The following is a 12,814-nucleotide window of genomic DNA, read 5'->3' as shown; positions in this document are numbered from 1 at the left end:
GAGTGTGCAGCAGCAAGATTTATTGCAAAGAGCAAAAGAACAAACCTCCCACAGCGTGCAAAGGACCCCAGCAGGTTGCCACTGCTGGCTCAGGCAGCCTGCTTTTATTCCCTTATCTAACCCCACCCACATCCTGCTGATGGGCCCATTTTACAGAGAGCTGATTGGTCCGTTTTACAGAAAGCTGATTGGTCCGTTTTGACAGGGTGCTGATTGGTGCATTTGCAATCCTCTAGCTAGACATAAAAGCTCTCCAAGTCCTCAGCAGATTAACTAGACACAGAGCACTGATTGATGCGTTTACAAACCTTGAGCGAGACACAGGGTGCTGATTGGTGTGTTTACAAACCTTGAGCTAGACACAGAGTGCTGATTGGTGTATTTACAATCCTTTAGCTAGACATAAAGGTTCTCCAAATCCCTACTAGATTAGCTAGATACAGAGTGCTGATTGGTGCATTTACAATCCTTTAGCTAGACACAAAAGTTCTCCATGTCCCCACTAGATTAGCTAGACACAGAGCACTGATTGGTGCATTTACAAACCTTGAGCTAGACACAGAGTGCTGATTGGTGCCTCTACAATCCTCCAGCTAGACATAAAAGTTCTCCAAGTCCCCACCCGACTCAGGAGCCCAGCTGGCTTCCCTAGTGGATCCCACGCTGGGGCCGCGGGTGGAGCTGCCCATCAGTCTTGAGCTGAGTGCCTGCACTCTTCAGCCCTTGGGCGGTGGATGGGACTGGAGACCGCGGAGCATGGGGTGGCGCCTGTCAGGGAGGCTAGGGCTGTGTGGGAGCCCACCGCAGGGGGCTCAGGCATGGCAGGCTGCAGGTCCCGAGCACTGCCCCGGGGGAGGTGGCTGATGCCTGGTGAGAATTTGAGCTCTTCACAGGCCGTCCGGCAGTGTTGGGGGACCCAGCGCCTCCTCCGCAGCTGCTGGCCAGGGTGCTAAGCCCCTCACTGCCCGGGGCGGTGGCGCCAGCCTGCGGCTCCGAGTGCCCTGCCTGCCAGGTGGGCCGGTGGGCCTGCCAAGCCAGCGCCCACCCAGAACTTGCACTGGCCCGTGATCGCCAGGCGCAGCCCCAGTTCCCGCCCGCGCCTCTCCCTCCACACCTCCCTGCAAGCAGAGGGAGCAGGTTCTGGCCTCAGCCAGCCCAGATTGGGGCTCCCATAGGGCAGCGGCCGGCTGAAGGGCTCCTCCACGAGGCCAAGGAGGCGTTGAGAGAGAGCAAGGGCTGCCAGCATGTTTTCACCTCTCAATATAGCTTGGCTCTGTGTCCTCACCCAAATCTCATGTTGAATTGTAATTCCCAATGTTCCAGAAGGGAGGTGATTGGATTATGGGGTCGGATTTTCCCCTTGCTGGTCTCATGATAGTGAGTGAGTTTTCATGAGATCTGATTGTTTAAAAGTGTGTAGCTGGCCAGGCACGGTGGCTCACACCTGTAATCCTAGCACTTTGGGAGGTCAAGGTGGGCGGATCACTTGAGGTCAGAAATTCATAACCAGCTTGGCCATCATGGTGAAATCCCTTCTGTACTAAAAATACAAAAAATTAGCTGGGCATGGTGGTGCATGCCTGTAATCCCAGCTACTTGGGAGGCTGACACAGGAGAATCCCTTGAACCCGGGAGGTGGCAGTTGCAGTGAGCCAAGATCATCCCACCACACTCCAGCCTGAGCGACAGAGTGAGACTCTGTCTCAAAAAAAAAAAAAAAGTGTGTAGCACTTCCTCCTTCACTCTCTCTCTCCCGCTCGGCCATGTGAAGATTGTGCTTGCTTTCCTTCCATCCCTTAGCCATAATTGCCTGTTTCCTGAGACCTCCTGTACAGCCTATGGAACTGTGAGTCAATTAAACCTCTTTTCTTTATAAATTACCTAGTCTCAGGTAGTTCTATATAGCAGTGTTAGAACAGACTAGAACAGCTGGAGACAGAGGCCCTGTGGCCAAGAAGAGTAGGAGGCTGTGTTGGAGACTCTTGTATAAAGCTGGGACCAACAGTGAACAATAGCCTCAGTGTAGAAACAAAGTTAGAAAAAAATCTTGCCACACAGAAGAAGCTAGTAGGGATGGTTTTCTGTGTTGTCTTTGTATCTAAGTAGGGTGGGAAAAATCAAAGATAAAAAACACCACAAGCGAATTCCTACCCACAAGCCCACCTTCAAGCATATGTTTAGTTTGTTTGATCTGAAGGTCTTCACTGCTGTATTCTGCAGTGGAATAAGAACAACAGATAACAGGAAGCTGAAGAGGCTCAAGAATATCCATAAAGTTTGATGTCTTCGGTATGCAGTTACTAAGTCCCTTCTTCCTAGGTTTACTGAGAGGATTAAGTATGATGATACATATAAAACACCTAGCACAGTGCCTGGCACATGGGAAACATTAAGTGCTAAGTTCCTTTTGTTGCTACCCGGCTGTTGGAGATCCACAGCCCCCTGCTCATGGTTTAGCCTACTATTATTTACCTTTTAATCCTGCCTGCCTGCTCCTTGAGCCTATAGTCATCCAGTGGTCTCCAGTGGGTCCTCCAGGTTATTCAGTGAGATATTGTCTTGGTAGCACCTGGAACTCTGGAAGCACTGAAGGGAGACATTTAAATCAGATTGAGTAGTTCAAGCATCCACTTTTTTCTAGTTTCCTCTTCCATTTATTTCTTTTAGTTAAATTCTATTCTTCTATTAAATTCTTTCCTTCACTTTAGGAATGATTATTACAACTCTGCCTGAGGATAGAACTTGAGATGGAATGAGGTTTTTTCAGTTGATTAAAATATTGACAGTAAAGATTATATAGCAAAGTCAAACTGCCCTATCTTCCAAACCTGAAAAGTCATTTACTGTTAATTTTGAATATGGAATGTGAGTTTTATCCAGTATGGCCATCTGGATGACAATAGTTACCAGATCTCCAAAAAAAAACAAAGTAAGTTAAAATAAATGAAATAGTTAAGGGATAGTCAATTCTATTACTTTCCTTCTTAGCAACAAGTGGAAAAACAATGTATAAATAACCCTTAGTGCTTTTAAAGCAGACTCAATATAATACGAATTAAAGTACATTAATGATTGTACTTGGAAGAAATAATAGGGCATTATTATAAATTGAATCAGATCATTTTCTAACTGGGAATGTAAGATGTGTTCATCCTGAAAAATATCTACTATCAGATAATAATTATTGACTTAAATTATACTTTCATTTTCCTTAGAATGAGATCAAATTATAGCTTCAATGAGGTTTTCTTGAAATAGCAAGCGTAGGTGTATCTAATACCATCTGCTTCTGTAATTAACCACAATAAAGCCAAACACTTTAAATTACCAAACATATAAAATGAATGTGATTTGCTACTGTGATTTTTTTTGAAAACCTACTTAAAGATATTTAGACACTAAGTAAACATTACATCAAAATCAGATACCAAATATATCAGTCAGAAAAGGCATCCAAATATATGTAACTGAAAACCTAATTAATGATGGATTCAACAAGGTGGTTTTTCTTTCATATACAAGAAGTCCAAGACAAGGACAGTGATGCAAGAACTTTACTACTGAAGTCTTTGGGATTTTTTTTTACCATGCTCTCAATCATAATCACAGTTAACTAACCTTTTAGGCAAGAAAATTGAGGAAGGGAAGAAAGGACAAAAGGACACACAAAAACAAAGTCAACCTCTGTCAAGAAGTTTTCCTGAAACTTCAGGCAAAGGACTATGGCCTCAGATAATTGACCAGAAATGAGTTACATGAGCATGCCTAGCTGCCAGAAAGACTGGCAAATGGAGGTTTTTTTTAGCTGGACACTTCAAGCCAGAATAAAATTGGAGTTCTGTTATTAGGAAGAAATGGAAAAATGGATATTAAGTAGGAAACCAGAAGTGCTGGCCACACCTTGATTTTTGGTAGTCCACAAGACAAGAAATTTCAAACTGTAAGGGTGACTTTAAAAAAAACAATGGGGCCAAATGAAAAACAATGTTTTTAAAAAATCCCTTCCAATACAAAGCAATTAGATTCTGTATAAAACATACTTTTTAACATGTTGCTTAGCTAATAGGAAGTAAGAAAAATCTCTTATCACCACTACCCTCTCCCTGGAAAAAAAAAAAAAAAAGCTGAAACTGCAACCAGCACATTAAATGTAAGCTAACATGTAAGGAGTGTGTTGTCTGAGGGCAAAATCAACGTCAGCATTGCAAAAAGAAAACTAAGCCTCTTGCCAGCAACCACTTCAAGGAGCTTAATCAGTGGTTCAGGTTCTAACCTGAAACCCCGAAGGTAACTAAAGTGGTCCCGGATCTGTAGTGTTCCCTGACTCCAGTGAGAAGCAAATATAAATACTCACTGGTGGAAAGAATTATCAACTTAGGCCTCCAGAGTGTCCACAGATTAAAACCAGCTAAGCATGAGAGATCACAATAAAAGATCATCAAATACACATAGAAGTGGTCTCATAGAAAAACAAAACAAAAAAACTACAAATGTGATTCATCTTACCATTTCTAATAATTTTTACACAAATAATTTTGGCTTTTATAATTAGACAATTATATCATTTGTGACTAATGACCATTTTCGTTCTACTTTCTCTCTCCTTATATCTTATTTGAATTTCTTGCCTTATTGATGTGGGTAAGACTTCCAATACAATAGTTAATAGAAACCATGACACAGAGCATCCTTGTTTGGTCCCTTTAAAGAAAATGCTTTTATTATATTGCCATTAAAATAATATTAGAAATTATAGGGTTCTTTTTTGTCTTTTAGGGATGGGGTCTTGCTATATTGCCCCAGCTATTCTCAAACTCCTGTCCTCAAGAAATTAGAATTTTTTTATAGATACCCCCCCATTTTGGGTGGATGGGGAATTAAAAGTGTTACTTTCTATTACTAAGAGATTTGGTTTTAACTATGAATCCATGATGAAATTATGAGCTCTTAATAAATTTAAAAAGGCAAGCAACCCAATCAAAAAATGGGCAAAGGATATGAATGGGGAATTCACAGACAAGAAAACATAAATTGTGAGTAAATACATAGTTATTTTTAGCCTCAATAATCAAGTAATTTCACACCTAATCACATACTCTAGGGAAACTTCTAAACATAGGTAGCAGGAAATATATGCAAAAATATTTGTAGTAGCATAATGGAAAAAGACTGCAAACCAGCTCAACTGTTCGGCAGAAGACTGGATTAATAAACTGTTACATATTCACCTAATGCAATGCTATATAGTAGTGAAAAGTGAACTATAACAACATGCAGACTTGTAGACAAATTTCAGAAATAGAATAGCATGTACATATAGCATGTACAATAGTATATTAAACATACTATTTTGCATGTAGTAAATATGAAATACTTTTAATTATAACTTTTAATTATAACTCCAGTCCTCCCTTTCTTGGTGGGTGTCGGGAGATGCAATTTGCCTTTGTCCTTCAGCTGCATATTCTTGCTGTTATGCCAAGAATGCAAGGCCCTTTAGTTGGGCCATTGCTGAGATTTATATTTGCAGTGAGCAACCTTGAGGATTGAGGTAAGGTGTCTCACCAGACAAAGAACAAGCTTGCTTCCATTTGCTGGAAAAAAACAGTTAATTATTCAAATTTACTGTTCCCTGACTGTGATGCAAACCTACAGGATGTATAGTATCTGCTCTGGCCACTGTTGTCCCATGAGTACTGAAGTCCTTTGTCTCTGACCCAAGAGTCTTGTGTCTTCTGCCAGTATCCACAAAACAGTAGCAGGCTAACTTCAATCCCATGAGTGCTGAAGTCTTTTGTCTCTGACCCAAGAGTCCTGTGTCTTCTGCCAGTATCCACAAAACAGTAGCAGGCTAACTTGTTAGTCTGCAAGTAGTATCAAATCTCAGACTCTGTAGACCTTGACAGTGAGTTGGGAAATGAGAAAGACTTCAAAAGACCTTAACCTTGTTTAGTTACTAACTAGCTATCTTGACTTGGAGTATTCAGTAACCTCAATAGACTTTCCATTCCTTTGTAAAAAGAGCAAAATTGAAAAGGAAAGAATTAAGGTATAGCTGCTAGCATTCCATGATTCTGTATAAACACAGAAAAAATATCCTGACAGGGTGATGGCACTCATCCAGGTAGGATGGAGCTTGCAAAGAAGAATTGAAACTCTTTTGCAATTTCACTTTGTAAATGTCTGAATCTGAAATCGCTAAGTGCTTTGGTGGCTAGTGTTCCTTTTCTTTTCTTGCCTTTTCTTTTTCCTTGCTTAATTTTCTGCCTATGGGTATCGATGCAATGGAAACAATGAGATAGAGGAATATGCTAGCCCCTCGGGGCCATATTTCTCCTTCTGTGCTCTTCTCTGTAGTACAGGGGCTGGAAGCCTGGGATCTGAGTTAGCTTCCACCAGTGAGAGGCAGTCACATGAGATATGGAAAGCAGAACAGAGGAAGAAGCCATTATTATTCTTCCCGCAGGGCAAGGCAGGAATACCGCAGACATGAAATTTTACCAGTGGCTTCCAGACATTCTGCAGATGATCACTCATTGTGATGCCACAGATAACTGAGATCATCAGTGGTGATTCCCTGTGATTCTTTCAACTTCCATATTTTGTGAGGCAGTTTTCCTGACTTTTGTTACCTCAACCCTTTTTTTTGTTTTCTGTTTATAAAGTACCTAGTATGTTGAGTTAAATCTTTCCTGCTTGAAATACCTGCAATGGTTTCTTTTGTCCTGACTAAACCCTCCTGATAAAAAGAAAGTAAAACGTTGAGAAAAGGCTACCCCAAGTATGTTTTAACCTTTAGTGGTAAAAATAGAACTTCTGATTAGAATCCATATCTCTATATGTTACTTTTCTATGCTGCCAAAACAAATTACCACAAACTTAATGGCTTAAAACAACCCAAAATGTTTTATCTCACAGCTTCCGTAGGTTGGAAGTCTGGGTAGGCTTTCTCTTCTTTGGATTCCACAAAACCCAAATTATGATGTCAGGAGGGCTGCGTCCCTGATTGGATGCCGTGGAGAAGAATCCTCTCCGAAGTTCATATAGGTGGATTGTTCAATTCAGTACCTTGTGGTTGAGGGCTGAGTCTCTCGTTTCTGTGCTGACTGTCATCCAGGGGCTGATCTTTGCTCTCAGAGGCTGTCCACATTTCTCCTCCTGCTTTCCATTTGACCCCCTCCAGGAACAGACTCATGGGGTCAAGTCTCTCCCACATTTCTTATCCCTCTGATTTTTTTCCTTCTGCTGCATCTCTCTAATTCCAGCCAGAGAGAGTACTCTGCTTTTAAGGGCTCATGCAATTAGATTGGGCCCAGATAAATAATCCAGTATAACCTCTCTATTTTAATTTATCTCTAATTAATCTGTGTGATGGTTAATATTAGGTGTCAACTTGATTGGATTGAAGGATGCCTAGATAACTGGTAAAGTATTGTTTCTGGGTGTGTCTGTGAGGGTGTTGTCAGAGGAGATTGACATTTGAGTCATGGGTGGGGAGAGGAAGACCCACCCTCAATGTGGGTGAGTACCATCCAACAGGCTGCCAGCATGGCTAGAACAAAGCAGACAGAAGAAGATGAGACTGGCTGGCTGCCTTCTTCTTACCATGCTGGACACTTGCTTCCACTCTTCCTGCCCTTGGACATCAGACTCCAGGTTCTTCCACCTTTAGGACTTGCACCAGCAGCTTCTCGGGGGTTCTCAGGCCTTCAATCACAGACTAAAGGCTGCACTACTGGCTTCCTTGGTTTTGAGGTTTTCGGCCTCCAACAGAACCACTTACTGGCTTCTCTCTTACCTGCTGGCAGACAGCCTACTGGGGGACTTTGCCTTGTAATCATGTGAGCCAGTTCTCCCAAATAAACTCACTTTCATATATACATATATCCTATTCGTTCTGTCCCTCTGGAGAACCCTAACTAATACAACCTGCAAAGTCCCTTTGCCAGGTCATGTAACACAGTCACAGGTTTCCAGGATTAGGGCAGTCACACAACTGGGGGGGCATTCTGACTACCTATTATCTATTAAATTTTGAATCTACTGGTATCTAATTTATTTGTTATATTTTCTTAATCTGACATCCTCATCTGAAACCTTTATGACCTGTCCTTGACTATGGCGGCAATCTTTTTGAACTTGGTGTTTTGGTTTGGGAACACTCTTTTTTTTGTTTGTTTGTTTTTTTGTTTTTTGAGATTGAGTCTCATTGTTGTCACCTGGGCTGGAGTGCAATGCTGCGATCTTGGCTCACTGTAATCTCTGCCTCCCAGGTTCCAGCAATTCTCCTGTCTCAGCCTCCCAAGTAGCTGAGTTTGCAGGCACCTGCCACCATGCCTGGCTAATTTTTGTATTTTTAGTAGAGATGAGGTTTCACCACATTGGCCAGACTGGTCCGAACTCCTGACCTCAGGTAATCCACCTGCCTCGGCCTCCCAAAGTGCTAGGATTATAGGTGTGAGCCACCACGCCCGGACAGGAACACTCTTTTAAATAAAAGAAGGAGAGAAAAGATGGAAGGAACTGCCAGTGCAAAGAGAGCAACGACAGCAAAGCAGACCCCAAGGTGGCTTTAGGAAGCAGGCACTGCAAGAGTGATCATGAGTGAATTTCGAAAAAGAGTGGATCATCTTATAGAGGGATCATCTTAATTATTTCATTTCAGAAACTGAAGATGCTAGATCCACTTTGCCCCTTATTCAAGCAATCATACGTGTTAACTCTTTTTAATTGAACAACCTCCCTTCTAACACAGGTGTGCGCACACATACACAAACACACATGCACTGACCAAAACTAGGAAATAGTTTATTAAAATTAATTTTAGCCAAATCCTCCTCTGAGATAGAGAGAAAATTTGGGATTGCCCCTTAGAAGCTAGAAACTAAGAGATTATTCTGTGGGATATGAAGGTATTGCCAGCTCTCTTTAAATAAACAAAATATGGGTTTAGCTTTAAATTGAGATAAATTGTATTCCCTGCTATTTGGCACCCAAGAAGAAATATCTCTCATCATAATGAATACCCACTCATGCACGAACCCTGGAACATATTTGTGCTTTGATGTGGAACAAAAATATTCATTAGAAGAATGACTGGATCTTTTGTCCTGCCTCTGTAAATCCATCATCTATCTCAATAATAAAAACCATTTTTCCTCTCTAATTTTGCCTTTCCAAACCCAATTCTCATTCTCTTTGTTTCCTTTATTACCTGTGAAGCACAGTATAGAAAAGAAAGTATGAAACATGCAGAGATTTATAATAGCCTGAAAGAATCTTCTGTTTTATCATCTTAGGTCCTCAAGTTTATTTTTAAAAATGGGATATGAAAAACATCTTATAAGCATTGTATGTGAATAGCTTATGTACCTGTACTAGATGCTTAGGGTATAACAATGACTATGAAAACTCAAAATGACTTAATATGATTTCTTAATACTTGAGATTTATATAATAAAATGAATGCAGTGAATTTTAATTCTAGTTATTGGTGAAAACACATGCATCAATATTCTGTTAATATTCTAGCCTTGTGTCAAATGACCTTAAAAAGCGTGTCAATATTTATTTGATGTAAGACCATTTTATTTTAAGAATGTTTATCCCAAATGGGTTAACTATGCTCAGAAAAAGACCTCAAGGCATGCATTTATAGAAATAGATGATCTTGACAAAATTTTACACTCAAAAATACTCCTGAGTTTTGCTTATATGAAAAAGGTCCTTTAAAATAATGAACAGTCTTAGATTGCAGTTATGCTGAGATAAGATTTGCATATCTGACCCTCAAAATACTTATTAACATTCGACCAAAGACTGAGAACCAACTCAGCAAGTGTAAAATGTGCAAAAAAGCATAAAAATAATTTTTATATTTGTATCAAAATGTATAGCTTATTGAGAATTTTATCTTAGCTATCTTATTTGGATAATGTACATCAAGGTTGGCACTGTGAGTCCCAAATGCTGCTTCCAGCTCTGCCCCTGACAATAACCTCAGTTTGTCTTCTTTAAAATCCCTCTCCACCCTCAAGGGGCAAAATAGCTCAACTTAAATGGCACATACTCATAGGAAAGGGAGGAGATGGGATGCAAAATATTTGTACTTCTTTAGTGTCTACTATATAATAAGTACTAGAGATGCAAAGGTAGATAAGGAATTTTATCTTTTTGTCTAAGAAGAACATGAAGGCAATGAAGGCATTTTAAGCAAGGTGAGTGGATTATCATAACTACCTTTTGCAAAGATTTTTCTTGGTACAATATGAAGAACTCCTCCTTCTCTCTCAATTCTCACTTCCAATAGATTATGACAACTTTTGTTCTGTTCTCACTGCTCCTGCATAAGCTCAACTCTCCTGCTTTTCTCATGTGGAATATTGCTGGCTCTCCCTGCTTCTGATCACATCTGCCCATATCTATACTCTAACTCCAAGACTGATTCTTCAAAACTGCAGCCTATTCATATCAATTATCTATTTCAAATGGACTCTATAATTTACATTGTGAAATCCAAATTCCTTTACAAACCAGGAAATTTCCTAGCCCAACACCCCAGTCTTTATCCACAATGAGCTGCTTTCAGTTCCTGAATGGCTGCATTTTACACAGTGTTACCCTGGCTTGGATTTCTTATCTCTCTGCTCTCACCTGACCTTCTGCTGGGTCCTACTCATCCTTCCAAAATTCTTAACAGAAACATTACCCCTCTGGGAAGGTCTAGAGAAGAACTTTTTTTTTTCTTCACTGTGCTTGGGAGGGCATATTTCTGTTACTCTCCTTACCAAAAGCCAAGAAGACATGAGCTGACTAGATGCTGTTGCTGCTGTTGTTTTTGTGCCCAAACCCATGCCTTTCCTTCTCAGGGGGACTTTTCTCTATCCGCCTCAGAACCCAAACAGCACTGTTGGCAAAAATGAAGACGAAACAAAACAACTTCCTTGAAGGTTGTCCTAAGCTAATTAGCAAAGACACAAAAAAAGACCCTGAAAATTACAGGAAGGTTGAGAATAACTTCCCCAGACCTGGTGCCTTTGGGGTATCTAGTAAACTAAGTTGAAGTAATCCTTGTCTATCTAAAGGCTGAAGGAGGAGGAAATGGTGACCAGAGCACATTACTTCCCAGTCACACAGAAGGATCAAAGTCCACATTTTTTGTTATAATCGAGTATTTTTGCCTGCATAAATATGACACATATATATATATAAAATCTCCAAGATTATATATCTCCAAGATATATATATCATCTCCAAGATTATATATCTCCAAGATATATATATCATCTCCAAGATTATATATCTCCAAGATATATATATCATCTCCAAGATTATATATCTCATATATGTGTAATATATATATATACAAAATCTCCAAGAGGACACCCAACTCATTGGTCATGTAGTCAAAATATATATCTTAAAACAAAATTGAAAATAAATCTTTCAGCATTTTCACAAAAAACATAAATTTTATTTTGAAATGTGTGCCAAATCTCATACTCTTAAGGATTTATTGCCACTCTATTCTTTATAGCAAGTATTCCATTTAATGGAATTGCATGCAGTTACAGAGTAAAATATTGTTTGTTAATTTTGTACTGATCTGACCCCTAAAGACTTTTGAAATTTTTTGTCTCTATATATTGAATAACTTTCCATTTTTCCTGTTAAGACAAATGCTAATGATAAAACATTTGACCACAGACAATAAAATTTATTATGATTTTATAAATTAATAAGAATAATTCTATTGTAAAACTCACAAACTGGTTTTGAAAGCATTTATATACAAAATTCCAAAAGGCTTTTAAATATTTGAAGACTATTTTACATTAGAGTGTGACTTCCTCTTCCAAAAAAAAATTTGAAAAATAATCATTCTATGTTAACTTGGTGTAATTTTTTTAAAGGTCTTACTTTAAACTCACACCTAGTAAAACATGGATAAAAGTGTCTATAAGAATATACCAATTAACAAAATACTAGGATTCTGACTGAACTCTGGTTATGTTTAAAACAAGAATGATTCAGATGTTTTGGTGAACTGAGCTATTTTTTTTAGCAGTCCAGGAAGTTCTCCTAGCTCTCTTCCTAAATAAAGAAACTTGCTCCCCTGATTTCATTTGATCCCAGACTTGAATTCTGTAACAACAGTGAGATGGTACAGGAGCCAGACAGGGAACATTAAGATTTTTCCTTGGATTCTGAGACGGAAACAAACAAATAAAAAATAATTCTATTTACTGGAGTGTCATCCTCCATTTGGGCTGTTATAACAAATACCTTAGACTGGGTAATTTGCAAACAACAGAAACTTATTTTGAAGGCTGGGAAATCCAAGCTCAAGGTACTATCAGATTCAGTGTCTGGTGAGAGCCAATTTCTCATAGATGGCACCATCTTGCTGTGTCCTCACATGGCTGAAAGGGCAAGCAAGCTCCCACTAGCCCTTTTATAAGGGCATTAATCCCATTCATGAGAGTGGAAACCTTCATGGCCTAATTATCACCTGAAAGTCCTGCTTCTAATAGTATCACATTGGGGATTCTGTTCCAACATATGGATTTGGGGGAAATGCCAACATTCAGACCATAGCACAAGGTTTCTAAAGTCAAGCTGTTTGTTGGTAGCCATTTTCCAAACTATAAGGAAGGAACATTGGCAAAATGAAGACAAGCAGAGATTGAGATATAGAAAGGATGAGAAAGAAAGAAAAAGAAAGAAACTTCTTGGTGAAATGGAGTCCCTGATTTAAGAGGTCCTTGAGGCTTTGGTTCCAAGAAGAAAATAGCTGCAAGACTACACCCATTCT

Source organism: Pan paniscus, chromosome 3 (assembly GCF_029289425.2).
Source record: "Pan paniscus chromosome 3, NHGRI_mPanPan1-v2.0_pri, whole genome shotgun sequence".
Taxonomy (NCBI): domain Eukaryota; kingdom Metazoa; phylum Chordata; class Mammalia; order Primates; family Hominidae; genus Pan; species Pan paniscus.
The sequence above is the reverse complement of the archived record's forward strand: the minus strand, read 5'-3'. Positions refer to the sequence as shown.